Raw genomic sequence first — 16872 nt, 5'->3', positions numbered from 1 at the left:
CATCCAAGCAGTTAGAAGACAGGGTACCCTTCCTTCAAGTAGGCCCGGGGCGGGGGGCTCTGCTCAGAATGCTCTCTGGGGACTCTCCTATATTAGTGTCAGAAGTATTATTATTATTATTGTGGAGGTGCCCTTTTCATGGTAACCTCCCCTGTCTCCTCGTAGCAACTCACTCTTTCAAGGTGCTTCTCTTTCAGCTTAACCATACTTCATGGTGCTTTTGTTGTGGTGTCCTTTGTCTGTCATCTGATTTGGACTGTGCATCTGGCCATGTCCTGATCTTTTCTGAAGCCTTAGCAAGCACATCAGACCTGGTACACTGTACATTTTCAGTACAAGCCGGCCAAATCAGTGCATGGTGGATGAATGATTCTGCATTTCCTTACAAGGCATGAGTTTTTTGAAGGCACAGACCATGTCTAATGAGTTTCTTTCTTCCTCAGAACATCCCGCCCAGGGCTTTGAATTCACGATCTGATCAACTACGGTTTGCTAAATTGCAGGAAGAGAAGTGGGGACGGATCAGGGCAGGGCAGGGCAAGCACATTTAGTTCTATGTTGCCAGCTTGGTTATAATCAGCCTCTCAGACAAGCTGGCAGGCATGGGTCACTATGCGTTTGTGGGGCCCTGGTGGAGTGTCCCTCCCTGGGAGGGAGGTACTTGCTCCTCCTGATGGCCTTGCTGTGTCATGGCTGGGGGCCCCTAGAGGCTGCCACGGGGACTGCTTGGTCTCTCATTCTTGGATTCTTCTCATGATGATTTTTATCTCTTCTTTGTATTCAGCACCCATGGCTTGTATTGGGGTAAATTATTAGCATAATTCTGCCTCATCTGATTTTAAATATTTTGTGGGCAGGATGATGTTTTCCTATAATTCTGTTTCTTAGAGGCTCTGGTCCAGAACCATTGAAAGAGGAAACGTTCAAGAAACGTTAATCATTCTTCCAGCCACCTTTGCTGTGTTACTGCTGATCGCCTTCTTCGAGGAGCCAGGTTGTATAATAACGCTGTCTATGCCGTGAAGACTGCCACATAAACTTACCGAGACAATAACATGGCACAGTTCCTTCTCCTACCCCCACACTTTTTTTGTGATCAAAATAACTTCGGATTTGGGTGTGCCCTGCTTTCAAAAAATTCACATGATGGCAAATATATTTTGGTACCTTTACTGTTTTTTTGTCTTTGATTTTATTTTCAGCACTGAGATTGAACCCAGGGCCTTGTTCATGTTAGACAAGCACTGCTCCACTAGCTACATCCCCCAGCTTTTGAAATCTTATTTTGTTAGGAAAATGAAAAGATTTCTGTTCTTGACTGTAATTGTTGAAATATGTTTTCAAAGTTTTGCATTTTTATTTCATGGCCAATCCCATACAGTGGTGTGAAGTGATGTGAAGTTTTTCTAATAGAAAAGCGACTTAAAACATCCCTTAGAGGTGCAACCACTGTGGAAATCAGTATGGAGATACCTCAAAGAACTAAGACTACAGGTCCCATTTGACCCAGCTATTCCCCTGCTGGGTATCTTCCCAAAAGAGTTAAAAGAATCATACCACAGTGATATATGTGCACCCATGTTCATAGCGGCACAGTTTGTAATAGCTAAAACTTGGAAGCAGCCCAAGTGCCCATCAACTGGAAATTGGATAAAGAAAATGTGTTTTTTTTTTTTTATCAAGTGGAGTACTACTCAGCCATAAAGAACTAGAAACTAGAGACATTTATAGCTAAATGAATGCATATTGAGGCCATACTCTTAGGTGAAATAAATAGGACACACATGTAAATACCAAATAGTTTCCCTAGTGTGAGAAACTGAAAGTGTAAATAAGGATTAAAATGATTAAAAGGAATAATTGATAATTTGAAATGGGAAGAAAAGTTCCAATGGGGTAGGGGAAGTGGGAGGGGAAGGGGAAAGGAAAGAAGGGAAAGGAAAAATTATGAGAAAAGGAAAAAATGGTAACAAAGTCTTTGTAAGTAGGGAAGGATGGAGGGGGTGAAGGGAGGGCTAGGAATGGGGAAAAAATAAGAACCAAGATGCATCATGTACAGGTACAAGCACCCAGTGTTAAATGTAAACATATTGTATACCTAAAACATACCAATAAAAGAATTTAAGCAAAAAAAACCCCAACAAAAAACCCAAAAAAACCATCCCTTGGATATTTTGTCTGCTTCTCAGTTGTTTTGTCATCCTGGGCAGTTTCTTTTTCTACTTCTGTTGCTCTGTCTATAAAATGAGGTTATTGAACAAGATGATCTCCATTATATTTTCCCCTCATTAACATTAAATCAATTGCACCTGAAGGCTTTGGGGACAGACAGATATTTCTAAGTGTCTATTTCATTTTTCCACCCTGTAAGTGGGAATGATGACCCATCAACCCCTCTAATCATCAGCCTCAGTAATGTTCAGAAGCCTTTAGGAAGCAGGCAACCTGCAATTTATTTCACTAATTTGTTTGTGATTAACATCCTCTGCCCTTTCTCATATCCTAAGCTCAGTGTTTTGAAATTTAATTATAGAGAATTCTTTCCTCTTCATAGATTATATATCAGTTGTATGCCATTTCTCTTACCTGAACTCTACTGATTTCCCACATCTTATTAATTTAAGTAGTCTAAATAGGGCATGTGTTCATAAAAATTCTTCCTACCTTCACCATTTGCTACACAGGACCTAGGTTTTCCCCAGAACTGGGTGAAATCCTGGGGAGCCCCCATAGCAGAAGCCTTGAACACATCTACTCTTTTCTACCATTGAATAGAGACAAGACACAAAGTAGGGGCTTATACTTATTTAAATGAATCAACTGCATTTTTCACCTCCCACCAAAATGTTTTTCTTTGTAGATAGGAAAATGGAAGTTTACTCACATGAAATGTCTGCTCAGAGTTACTAAGTCATTATGTGACTTGATAATTTACTGGTATCTAAAGTTTTTCTTCCATTCTGTAACATCCAACTCAAGGTTATAGAGGCTCAGTCTTCTTTTCTAGAGGGTGGTCTGAGGCCCAGCGAGGGGACTCTGGTTGTCTCCAGTCACCCAGAGGAACCAGAAGGGGACTCTACTCAGCCTATACTTAAAGACCTAACAAGTCAAGGTGGAGACTTGCATGTGACTGAACTCAAGTTAGTTGAATTTTCTAAGACTCCCTTGACTCATCTGTGAAATGGAGTAATGAGCTCTTTTCTGCTTGAAGGCAGGGAGGTGTCCAGTTGACCTCCGGAGAAGTTTTCATCCCTGAAATCTGTGATTCTATGAAGACTACAACCCATACTCAATGCACTAGTTGCTAGTACATTGAACTAGTTGTAAAACTTTTGGTAGAAAAAAGATGGAAACTATTTTTAGACTCTTAATTTGTTACAGATTCAGTTGTGGAGGAGCACTACATTTAAAAAGTGAAGGCATAGTTTTATATGCTGTAAAGAAATTGATGGTACTATGCAAAGAACTTTAAAATTTATTAGAATCTTTTTGTATAGACTGGTGAAATTGGTTTTATTATTTTGGAAATTGAACAAGGGCCAGAAATAAGATGATGCCATTCTCAGGGCACTGCAAAGGAGCAGCTGGTTAAGGCTTTAGAACTCAGAATCTTCTAGTCCAGTGGTTTGCAAATGTGACCACCCATTAAAATCTCCAGAGGGATGCTAAAAAAAAAATGCTTGGTTCCTAAATTACTCATTTGAGTCACAGTGTCTGTGGTTAGGAGCCGAGCTTCAGTCTTATATTTTAGTTCTTCAGCATTGAGAACCATTGATCTGTTCTTGATTTTTGATCCACTTCTTTGATGATATCTTAGATAACATTTCAATTGATGGGTTGCAGTTCTGGTTTGTTACCTCCCTGACACCCAAATGAAAATTGTTGAATGACCAAGAAATTCACCCAAACAACATGGATACCATGGAAACTGTATTGAAAATGTCTCCGAAGCTTGAAATAAATGTGCTAAGGAAGAGAAGGGGTTAACATTTTTTACTTTGGGATATGCCTTCTTTTTATGCTTCTAAGAATGTGTAAAAATGATAGCAGGAGCATATTTCATTGCTTTAATTGTTCAAGGTCTTTTTAAAGTATGTGCAATAAAGCACCATTTAAGCAAACTGACCTTTATATTTTAATGCTTTTTGGAAGGGAACAATACTGAGTATTCAGCTGCAGTATAACTTTTAATTATATATGTATTCAGTCAGCAGAGCCTGTTTTGGCATCAGAGGGCTGAGGGTTTTGCTGCCTTCCCTGATATTTTACCTATTCCTGTTTAAACATCAAGTTCCATTCAATTTGATGGTTCTTGACCTCATAATGTCTAACCTTCATATTTAGTTTTTCCTCTCCAAACTTATCCAAGAAGGAGACTTCACGGCCAAATTCATTAAGTTTTTTTTCTTCTCTTGTAAATTCAGGTGTGTAGTAGAATGCAGCATATATGTATGACCTAATCCATATTTTCATAAGGAAAAGAGCTCCCTGCTCCCCTTTCAGTCCATCTGGTAATACAGTATTTAACCCCAAAGGCCACTGCTAATAGCTTTTTAAATTGATGCTAGCTATTACGTGGGTAGATATAGCTCATCTTCCAACTTTAAACTTGCTCTTTCTAGAAGGGACATAGTGCTCAGGTTGCAAACATAGTGAACTGGAATTTCAGAGACTTGAATTGACCTACAAATCTTGTAATTCTAGCTCTAAATATCCACTGTGGTCTTAGACATGTGAAATGTTGTTTATCCCCAGAGTTCTGGATGACAAAGGACTTACAGAATCCTTTCCCATGCTGAGGAATTAAAGTCTTCAAAATTTTTTATGTAGGTCTGAAAAATATATGCACATATAGGTATGTGTACCTACAAATAATGGAAGAGTCTAGGCTAAATTTATTAATTATCTTCAAATCCTGTTAGAAAATAGAGCTAATTCTCAATTGCTACATCCCCCCCCCCCCCCCCGCTTTCTTGGTGATCATTGTTTTCTTCTGTTTTGTTGTAAATGATTTCAAACTTGTGAAAAGAAAGTTTCAAAGTAAGCATCATCCAAACAGCAGCCATATCTTTTATTCAGATTCAGCTATTTTTACTGTTTTATCCTTTTAGCTTTATCGTTTATCATTCTTTCCCCCTAAATTTAGAAATTTTTATGTGTATTTTTCTGAAGAATTTAAAGATAAGTAGTGTAAATCTTACCACTCTACCCCTAAATGAGGTATATATTTCCTCAGAATAAGGAACTCTTCATGCTCTCAGTGTGGTGACCCTATAACTTATTGTCTATATTCTTCCTTTGTCAGTTGGCCAAGTTATGTTTTTGACAGCGATTTCTTCCTTCACAGTGCTTCTAACCAGGTAGTTACTAAGTTGTCGTGTTTTTAGTGTCCTTTAATCTGGAATATTTCCTCAGCATTCTTAGTCTTTTATGGCACTGATATTTTTGTAGAGTACCGTGTCCCTCCTTTAATAATTACGATATTCTCATTTTATCTTAGTTTCCTCATGTTTAGATTCAGTTATATGTTCCCCCAAAGAATACTGCATGAATGATATGTGTTTTCTGCTCAACTATCCCCTGAGGAAGCTCATGACACCTGCTCCAAGTGGTGATGTTCATTTTGATTATCCTGTTAAGATGTTGTCCGGTTTCTTCACTGTGCAGTTGCTATTCTTTCCTGTGCAATTATAAAATGATCTATGAGGAAGTACTTTATTTTTGCTTCAGTAAAAGTTTTCTCTCAATTCTTACCTAAATCAATCTATATTATGATGGTTGCAAAATTAGGATTTTCCTTCCTTACACTTATTATTCAGCATTCTACTCGAAGCAGGACTTGCTCCCCTGTCTCTTCCTTGTGTTTCTCTCATATAATATGGACTTTCAGATTTCTATTTTAATCTTTCATAATTCATTAAAGCAATGTAACTTTTTATTATTGCTTAAACTATTCCAGATTTGGCCAGTGAGAGCTCCTTCAAGTTGGCTCTTGCAGCTTGGGATAAGCCTCCATCTGTTTTGTTGTTTTGTTATTTGTTTAACTGCAGAAACAAAAGGACATTCTAGTTTCATCTTGTGTCTTCTCTGTCACTCCTCTGAAACCAGCCATTTTTTTTCCCACATAGCCTCATTCCTTTTAGTGGAGAATGGAGTTAGAGACCAAAATCTGTGTGCCAGGTATGCTCATTGCTACTGTGGAGCCTTCATTTACAAGCCCTTTTCAATGTTTTTTCTCTTTTTTATTGCTGTTTTTTGTTTTTGCCACCAGCAATTTTCTGTAGGGATATCTCAATAGCATCTTGAACCACAGAGTATTTGTCAAGCTTTTGAATGTTGGCCAGTCTGCTGTGGAAGGAATGATCTCGTAGTTTTAATTTATCTATACCTCATTATGAATAAAGTTAACAACTTTTTATGTGTTTGAAGGCCATATTTGGTAAGTTTTTTATTTCCTTTTTTGAAAATTGTTTATTCATATCTTTTGCTCATTTTTTTCCAGTTAGAATTTTGGTCTTTTCTTCAATTTAAAAAGTCTTTAGAAATGAAGTGCATTAACTTTTAATCCATGAAATATGTTTTAACTATTCCTCCCAATTTTTGTCTTTTGATTTTGAATACAGTGGACTTTTTTTTCCTTATTTTGGGCACATAGACGTTTTATTTCTACACAGGTAAATGTATGAAACCTTTATTTTATTGCTTCTGGGCTTTGGTCATAGTTAGCATTTCCCAACACTCGTGTCCTCTCATGTTATCTTCGAGCGCCTGCATCATTGGATTTTTCACATCTAGATCTGATTCATTTGGAGTTTATTCTGTGTCTGAGGTGGTGAATGAATCTAATTTTATCTTTTTCTAAGTGATGATCCCATGTCTCCACACCATTTAATGTGTAAACATCTTTGCCCTGTTGTTTGAGAGCTGGTTATTTTTTAACCTAAGCTGTGGCTAGGTGCAAAGGAGAATGGATGATGGTTAGCAGTGAGACAGAGAGAGGAGAGGGAAATGAGGTCCTGGTGAGATAACATTAAGCTGATATCAGATTAAAGCCAAAAACCTTTTGGCTTTGAACCCAGAACTCTTTACCTTTTTTAAGTCAACTTCTCTGATCAATTTCTTCTGTCCATAAATTGATTATTTAATAGAAGAATTGTTGGAAACAAACGAGTGAGTGTTAGGGATTATCTGTACCCTCCCTCTTCCTAGATTTGTAACAACCTCTTCTCTCACTTATGTGTAGCCCCCCAACCCCCATCTTTGTGTGGCACTGGAGACTGAACCACTGAATGACTGAACTCATGGCTTTGCATGTGCTAGGCTAGTGCTCTACCACTGAGCTGTATCCCAAGCCCTGTCCGTGGCCTCTAAATCATGGCCATCTGCTGATTCCTTAGTGTGCTCTCTTTTCCAAACTGCCAGTGTTTCAGCAATGCCTCTGACCCTAGGTAGCCTGTGGCCACAGTAGGCAAGAATTTTTATAGAAAGCATAGTAAGCTTTCCTGTCTCGTAAAAGAACTCATCTGACCATAATTTAATTTCAGTGATACAGCTATGTTAGTTCTGTCTGAGCTGTTTGTAAAGGGTTCTTTTGGGGATTTGGGGGCAGTAAAATATTTGGGAAATGCCAGCTGGAGCAAATTCAGACCTGTTTCATTGCTGTGGGATTTCTCAGAGCTCTTAATTTGAATTTCTTAAATTTATTTGATCAGGAACAAAAATGTATCACCCCACTTCATTCCTATTAATGGCTTTGACACTCTGACCTGCAGAATTAAGTTTGTTAGAGCTACAATATTGTTTCCTGTGTACCAAGATTCCACATCTTCTTTTTGATTTTTATTGTTTCTGCTTAAATTCTTTCAAAGTTAAACTCTGCGGAAGCAGAGACTGTTTTATTCATTAATGTGGTGCAGGCACCTACCACAGGACATGACATATAGTAGGTACATATCAAGTATTTCTAAGCTTGAAGTTGTCCGCTCCCATGTAACTTGTGGCTGTGTTTGTCGTTTGCTTCCCACTTTCAAATGTAGATGTTTTTAACAATAGATTCTTCTCTTTAGTCTAAGAAATTAGACAAACAGGTTTGCAAAGAATTATGTGGATGACTTTCTAACCTCCTTAGACTTGTAAGGCTTACTTGTGAATCATTAAATAAATGACTCAATCTTTGCTCCCTGTCTACCGTGGACACGCACTTAGAATGGCCCCCGGGCGAAGCAGCTAACTCGCAAGCTGATGTCTGCTATTGGGAGGGCAGCTTTCTGCTTTTTTGGTTTAGGACTTCTGCTGGATCCCACTGTTGGTTTTCTCTGCCTCTATCCTTCTTCTAGGTTTGGAGAGCTTTTCCCATCAGGATCCACTCTGATGTACTCCACTTTTGGCCATTCTGAGAGATGACAGCCTGTCTCCTGGAAATGATGCAATCTTTCTTGTTCACTCTCCTGTCCTGACCAGGATCCTATTCAGGATTCCATATTTTAGCTTAGCTAATCTCAACTGTGCATCTATGCTCAGGCACACACATGTGAATTCACATGCTCATGCACACACAAACCCACACACACACACACACACAGACACACACACCTTCCAGTTCAAGACTGGATGTCCAACATCTAGAATGAATATAGGAATTCTTTGGGAGCTAAAAGTTCTGAGGCTATTAGTTCCTTTTTTTTCACTAACAGTTTCTGTTTCTGGAAGATTAGTGTGTGTTATAATCAAAATGACTTTTATTGCTGCTTTTTTTGAATATAGATGTAGTTAATTTTTGTTATAGAAAATGCATGCACATAAGGAGCAAAATCAAGATTGCCTCTAAATTACTGTGTGTGTATGTGTGCGTGTATACACTGTGGACTGCTATCCAGGGTGTGGCCCTATAAGGACTCCCTATTAATTTCATTAACAATGAAATTAATGTTTCTAATATTTATATGTTGCAGCACTCTATAGTTAATCTTTACTTAATGCCCATTTTGCACTAAGTAAAATTGAGCTGTACCAGTCAGTGATTGTTTTGCTGTTCATCCTTGTATTTCTAGGGTCTTGCCCAGGTTTATCTGTGCAGATGGTTTTTTTCTGAATAAATACGTGATAAATTTTTTTTTTTTTTTGAATACCGGGGATCAAACTCAGGACCTTGAGCTTGCGAGGCAGGCACCGGAACCACTGAGCTAAATCCCCAGCCAAATGCCTGATAAATTTAAGTGTCTAGACATTAAGCTAGAAAGAGATCTGCCCACTTTTTCTTTAAAGAAGTTAAATGCTGCACATGATGTATTCCAAAACTACAAAAGAAAGGTGAGAACCAAAGCAGAGGAAACTGTCCTTTTAGGGGCAGGAATTATTTAGTAAGGCTTCACCAGTTCAGTAGGTGTTGCCTATGGTGATTTGGAACTATCTGCTGCTTCTGGGACAGAGTCACGCTTTATTGTGTAGTTAGTGCAGTTTGTATCTGGTCCTTTTCATTTTAGGCCAGGTACTCCGGTACTCCTTTTTAAAATGGTAAATCAGGATTTCGGTGATGAGATGGGGAGGAAACTGGCTTCTTTTAGATGCAGAAGGTAAGTTCACCATTAACTCACTGCCTCTTTTATGCACAGCTGGCAGTGAGAGGTTTTCATTAATTGTCTTGCTTGTCTCAGCTCTCTCTCTGCCTCAGTTACCACACAAGTGGAATTTGTTGGCAGAATCATTGCATGGTGAAGGAAAAATCAGGCGGAGTTTGAAAGATCTAAAGGAGGACATTTCCTGATCCACAGATGCCTTCTTCCTTAAGGTACCAGCCACCCCATGCCCACTGGAAACAGTGGTAGAATTCCTTCAGGTCCTCAGGTGAAAGATGTGGCATGTGAAACTCACCCAGGGCAGCCGATCGATACCAAAGCATGTGCACTCTCCTACAATGTAGCCTCTTAACAGCACTTCTAACAGATGCTGATACTTAGATAGTTGGCCTCAGGAAGCCTTGTCTGTCTTGTACTCAGCTTTACCACAGTGTCTCTCCTCTGTGTCGTACTGGGTAAGTATGAAACAGTCCTCATACCCCGGCTTACCCCATCTCATGCCAATGGAGCTCTAAGATGTTACAGTAGCTTGCATGAGTACACTTCTTGTCAAGGTTGCTTCCTCACTGGGTGTGGACTTCGTTGTAGGGCAGGTACTACTACTCTAGGTGCCTCCGCTTATTTGGTGTGTGGATTCATCCTGGGAAGTGAGCGCTGATGATACCAGATACCATACTCAGCTGAAGATTTGTACTGGAGACTATCGCTGGATGCCTCACACAGTCTTTCTAACACCCATGCAGAAGACAGGTGCTACTCAGGACAGGTCAAAAAGCTTATGTCACTCTCCTAGAACTGAGGCGGCATAGTTGTGAAATTGGTGCTTTCCCTTTATGCCCTGCTGCCTGACTTTATCTTATCAGAGCATTGCCCTTTCCATAAGCTGTTCATGGATTCTAGGCAAGCAGTCTTAAGTGTTGGGCTGTGAGTGTTCTTTTAAGCCTTCGCTGACTTCCCTTGAATCCCCCTCCACAGAGAGTCTGTACAGACCTTTCTGGACACTTTAATGGTTCATTGCTTACATCTTTATCTCACTGCATACGTTTGATTGTAAATTCTTTTAGAAGTCTTAGTATAGTGTCTCAGCAGGCTTTTCATATATATGTTTTCAAAATTGAACTTCTTGCCCCACGTTGTGCTTTTATGCTAATTTTAAAAACACAGATAAGTCTTCTTAGAACTAGGTGATTTGATCTAGACAATACACACCTTTGGTTTGGAATTTAATATTTGGCTAAAAGCTCCTCTTTGACTTAGACCTCTGCCTTAGCCTTTGGAAGGGTAAGATAGTAAAGTGTCTAGCTCATTAACATTTTGGGCATCTCTGAATTTGTACAAAATAATCATTATGTGCTTGATCAATGATGTTAACATCACACTGATTACTGTCATATCAACATAAAAACAGTAATAGGAAGAAACACGTGTTGCATATTTGTTGTTAATATCCAGATGTTTATTTCCAAATATAGGCCAGCATTTTACATGCAACTTGGAGTAAAAAAGTAAGTACTTTTTAAAGTACTTTATACTCTGAGGTTATACCAATTACTTAAAATATTAAGGTAAATATTATTATAAGAGTAAAATGTAACAATATTTTATGATTAAAATATGAATGCTATTAATTTTATTGGTAGAACAATTTATTAAGGACTTTAAAATAAGCATTTAGAAACATTAACTGATAGAGTATCTAAAAATTAGATTAGTTAAATTGTAGTTAAAAGAGTCCATAAGGCCGGGGATTTAGCTCAGTGGTTTAGCCACCTGTTGCATAGGTGCAAGGACCCGAGTTTGATCCCCTGTACCAAAAAAAAAAGGCCATAAGCTACATAACTTTGGGAAGAGTATTATATCCTTTCTTAGCTGACAAATGTTTATAAAAATATAAATTGAAAACTTAGAAGATTAGATTATGTCATAATTATAATTAGGATTGCTTGATGAATGCATTTATAATATTAAAGAGAATAATTATTAAGAACTGTTTCTAAATTTTAGTTACTGAATTTTACTTAAGGCTATGAGTCTATCATGAGAAGATCTACTTAAATATTTCACATTTTTCTCAGGAAAAGTTAAAAGTAGAATGTCTACATTGTCCTTCAACATTTCCAGATCAACAAAATCTCCAAAATCATGAATAGCAACATTAGTGATAAATGATCTTCAACACAGAGAAATTTCATATTTATTCTTGCATCATAGGAATACAGATGATGGTGGTAATAGATTTTTAGCTTCAGCTTTGGCTTAATGTTAGGCCCTTGGCCTAAAGGGTTATGGGTACAGATCTTCTCTTTATAGACCTGTATCTTCATACCTTTGTTTTGAGGTACAAATTCGTACATGCAGTTGTTTCAAGGACAAACTAAATAGTATCCCACATTTATCTGTCACTAATTTATTTACACCCTGATTCCATGGTCGCCATCCACTAACTTTCCTGTAACTTTTGAGACAGTCAGGGAGGAGGAACTCATTAGACTGAGGGAAGCCGTGGTTCAGAGAAGCGATGGTCATTTATTATCTGAGGGTGTGAGGTATTGTCGAGCCTGACCATCCCGTGCCTTCTCCAAACTCTGTGCCCGGTGCTCTAAATTTCATTCACTTTCCTTTTAGTTCCAACTCTAGAACTGTCTCTGGCATACATATAGCAAGGCATATAATTTCCATACTGCCAGTCTTATGAGAAGGGTTGTTCAATTCCTTAATTAGGGCTGTGTTTATGGTTTTATTCTGACAGCTAATGATGTTTCGCTTTAAAAAATATTGATTGCCTTCTTGAAGACAGATCTGGGCAAGCTTTTGGTATTCTGTCTCACCTGCATGGTGAGGGTAACAGTCATGGCATCTCCTCAGGCCTCTTTTCAGCTTTGCCATTCTTTTTTTTTGATAGGGGCTGAGTACAGAAAAGGCAGACTCAGTGACCAGACTCAATGCCTATCAGAATGCAAGACTCGCTTAGCGAAATACACTGACATACCCTTTTAAAGAGGCCGGTTACTAATTGACATTGGAAGTACGGATAATACTTCTTCCTGGTTTATGCAATGTGAAATTCGTTTGCTACCACATATATTCTTCAGTTTGCTTTCAGTTCATGCTGAGATCATAGATTGCAATTCAAAGACCTCCATATTGGCTTATTTATTCAATAATCATAGTTGTAGTCATAGTTGTTTTGTGAAGACCTTACATACACACATCATTCCTAATTGTAGAAGATAAACAATATATGTAAGACGTATATTCTAATTCCCTCTTTGCAAATAAGGAAGCTGGAGCTCAGACAGATTAAGGGACCTGCTTGTATTCATTTAGGAAGTGGCAGAACCAGGATTTTACTGCTGGTTAGTTGGCTTCATTGAAGACCTAGCACGCTAATTACCTTTCACATTTCCACAACACTGGAAGCCAGAGATTGAGTTTTGCACACTTCTGCTTCTCCCTGTCCTTCCACAGCACTGGCACCCGCCACCAAAGACTCCCAGACTTGCATTCCCATTTCCCTGGTGCTCTGATGGCATCTGCTGACAGGCCTTGGGGCCTCATTACAAAAAGCCTACCCTGGACTCCCCTGCTAGAGGAGCTGCTTTGTGATGAGGATGACTGATGCTTGAGCCGAACCATTAGTTCTTCTGGTTTATATGACTTCCCCTTTCAGTATTTCATCCAGACTTCCATCAGTGACTCTCAGCCCTTGGCTGTTCATTAAAATCATTATTCATAACCGTGCATAGGCTTCAGCTCTGGAGATTCTGATCTGAACGGGCTGGGGTAGGACTTTGGGTATCAGCATCAAAAAAATACAAGGATTCTACTGTCTGTATTTTCTCTCCCAATCGATGCTCCCCCCTACCAGATTTTCAGCAATGAAGGGTTTTTTTTTCAGTTGTAAGTACTCATAATCCCTTCCACCAGTTTTACTCTGGAACATATTATAGCTTGAATATAGTGGTTTAGATATTTGTAGTTTCTTTTACTTTTTGTTTACTACTTTAATGTGTCCTTAGAGGTAAAAGAGTGGCTTCCATGAAATGATCACTCTGCTGCACAGTGCATACGGACACATTCCACCTTGTTCCTGCAGAAATGCATCCCCCCACCACACTCCTCAGCCTGGCCTTTGGCATTGCCTCCATCTGCAGCTTGCCTTTCCAGAGTTCAGGTCATTCTTTGCTGTCCCTGGGTCCCAGTCAGCTGAACTGTAACCTGGTGTGGGATCTGCCTATCACGACTCCGTCCTGGAGCTGTCTGTCATCTTAGCATTTAGAAATTAGCATCCCATTCCTAGAGCCGCGACACTGCTCTGAGCAGGAACACTTTTAGAACTCATCACATTGTACCTCGAGGTCTTTTATTCACGCATGTGTATAATTCCTCCCCGTCTACTACTGGAAGCTTTGGAAGGTGGGGCAGCCTCTTCTTAATTTTGGTAGCTCCTGCTGTGCCAAGAATACGGGAAGCGTTCCATAAATCTTTTTTCTAGTAAATGTGTTACTTTTAGTTCAACTCAGCAGCTGCACAGAGTTAACCTCTTGAGGTCTTGGTAGCTTTGGTGAACATTTGGAAAGGCCCACTGCGAGGGCGTGAGATCGGTGACCTAGTTACAGCGCATCCCCTGCAGACTGGCTGGTAAGGAAGGCTTGGCCTAAGCTTGGTGAAGGTTGAGCAGGCTTTATTTATGGTGCAGATTGTTCTTTTGTTGTCTTTTTAAATGACCCTCGTTTTTAAAAGTATGAAAACAATGAATTCTCATGTAGAAAATTTGGAATTTGTAGACTAGGATTTTAAAAAAGAAAATGAAAATCACCTCTAATACCCCCACCTATTTCTATTGAACCCTTCCCTAGTTCAACACTGCACAGTAATTTGGGATTTCCTGGGCTTGGAGAAAGGAATTCACTTTTCTGTATTTTTCATAACGGTTGGAAAGGCAAGTGTGTCCTGTAAGTGTGTTTTTTTAATTATAGTTCTTCTTATTGTTGTTATCACCAAAGCGGAACCAAAATAGATATTGTTACCAATGCTACCAGGCCCAAGAAGGGACTCATGGCTACACGACTGTGAAGCACCTAATACTTAAAAGTGCTTGGTTGTCTTTTTTTTTTTTTTTTTTAAGCAATAATTCCTCAACAACAGCTGTGTGGGGAAAATGACATCGCAATCAAACTGGGTAGAACCAAAGTTTACAAAGACTGTGTTCATAGAGTGCAGAGTAGGTTCTGGTGTGGGCTGGGGTGGGGGGCACGTGACAGGCCTGATGGAGGGTGTGAGGGCAGGGACCACTACCTCTTTTTGTGGGAATTCCTTCTGTGAGAGATCCTTGGCAGGAAGGTGCTCTGCAGCCTGCTGCTGTCTCTGTACCTTGACGTCTGCTGTCCTCACACAAAGTAACGAGTCCCAGCTCAGTTAGGAAATAAGGAGAACAGGTGATTTTAAGGAACACGGGACCTCCTTCCAGATGTCACTGGCAGGCAGTGAAATCTGTGTTTATAAAATGTGTGCCAAGGGCATGGGACTTGCGGGTGCTTCTTTCCTTTTTTGTCTCTTTGTTTTTTTTGGTTTTGTATTTTTCAAGGTTTAATTATCACAAACAGTGTTTTCCAGGCCCTGAAGAGAATTTGAATAAGGCAGAAAAGTGTAAATAAGGAAATAAAACTCCCCAAATCTATTCTGCAGTACTAATCATTGTTAAAGTTTAGGAAAATACCTTTTCGAGTTAGTCTCTGTCTCTCTCTGTGTCTCTGTCTCTCTCCCCCTCTACACACTGCATACACACACACGTGTACACACATGCAAAATGTACATCAGTGTCTCCAATTTGCATGAGTAACTACAGGCTTCTCCATGATTTACCTTTTCTTCCTGCAACGTGGTTTGAAAAGATTTTAGGTCAATATACGTAGATCTATGTCATCTTTTTAACAGCTTCAGATCTTCTCTCAGATTCACAAAATATAATTTCTTAAGGACTGGCAATATTTTAAATCATGTATCTGTATTTTTCCATAATTACAAAATAATTATTTAGGTGCAGGGAATATAATGTGCATTTACCAGTGTAGTGATTTTCTTAGAAAGGTTGTTTCTTCATTTAGGAAATGTTAAGTGTTAAGAATGTGGGAGGCAGCTCATGTGGGCAACTTAGTGACTTAGGGAGACCTCGTTCCCAAAATAAAAAAGAGAAAGCCCTGCATTCATTTCCCAGTTTACCCCCCTCCAAAAGAACGAGGAAAAAAATGAAAAGAACGTGGAAGACAGTGTGTTCAGTGTAGGGTTGGCATATGTGTTTGTTGCCCTTGCTGCTCTTGCCCTGCCGGGGGCTCCCGGGGGAGCAGGTGCTGGAGAAGGTGTCATGGGGACCTCGAGCAGCACCAAGTTCACAGTGACGACTTCCCTGCTCTTCTTCATTTGCAAAGACGAGCAGACCGCGTCTCATGTTGTCAGTTAGCTGTCTGACTGTCCTGATATTTCTTGTAAGCATGATTCTGGCCATTAATAAAATGGAATAAGAATTAAGTTAATATTGAAAATCATGTTTTTTTAGCAGTGAAGAAGTAATACGTGTTCATGTATAAGATTAGAACCTACGGGTAAGTGTAAAAACTAAAATTCATCTGTAATTCTACTGCTCACTAATAACTACTTTGACATTTAATTAGTGGAAATTAGTTTTACTATATGACCCCAGGTTTTTAAGTCCTGACTCACCTTCTGCAACCTAGTTCTCAGCTCTACTTTATATAACATTTTTAAAGGATTCAACATTTAAAAAAAAAATCCTATCTCAATCAAAATGTGCTTACATAGTTTTTAATACTCTGCTGTCACACACTGGAAAAATCACTTGAAGTGAGAATCCAACTCTCATTTTACAGATGGGCAAACCGAGGCCTGGGACGTGTCAAAGATCACATTTAAAAGAAAGTGGCAGTGTGTACACCTGGCCTCAGGGCTCCTAATCCCTTTAGGATTCTTCCCCCTCTCCAGTGAACCCTCCTTACTAACGGCCACAGAAGCTGTGGCCCTCAAGAGAGTGGAACGTACATCAGTTCTAAAGAGTGCAGTTTTCCTTTTTCTTTTCTGTCCTTTAGTGGAGCTATTTTAGTGACTATTTAGTCCCTGCACAGCACTGCCTGTTGGAAGACTGCAGCCAGACCAAGAGGCCATTGACTGGCAACTGTAGCCGCACCGACCTGCATGGCAGATTCCATGGAATCCTTGGACCGGAAACCAGATGGGAACAAACTATTCTAATAAAAAAATTCAAATTTCAGAGCCTCAGTGT

General features: G+C 39.3%; 1 protein-coding gene across 17 annotated transcripts in view; it reads left to right on the top strand.

Moving 5' to 3' along the window:
• Lpp (LIM domain containing preferred translocation partner in lipoma) overlaps positions 1–16872 on the top strand; it is an 847859-nt gene that overhangs the window by 72701 nt on the left and 758286 nt on the right. For 3 of the 17 annotated variants that reach the window (XR_015441150.1, XR_015441149.1, XR_015441148.1), the window contains exon 1: positions 9771–9787. The exons of the other annotated variants lie outside the window; for them this stretch is intronic. The gene's annotated coding sequence lies outside the window, so the exon portion shown is untranslated. Of the gene's footprint in view, positions 1–9770; positions 9788–16872 lie in introns of those variants that run through there. 17 annotated transcript variants of the gene reach the window in all.

This window comes from Heterocephalus glaber, unplaced genomic scaffold (genome assembly GCF_053883595.1).
Source record: "Heterocephalus glaber isolate CG9 unplaced genomic scaffold, H.glaber_assembly_v1.0 deba00001504, whole genome shotgun sequence".
Classification (NCBI taxonomy): Eukaryota; Metazoa; Chordata; class Mammalia; order Rodentia; family Bathyergidae; genus Heterocephalus; species Heterocephalus glaber.
Note: the sequence above shows the minus strand (reverse complement) of the source record. Positions and strands in the feature narration are given on the sequence as shown.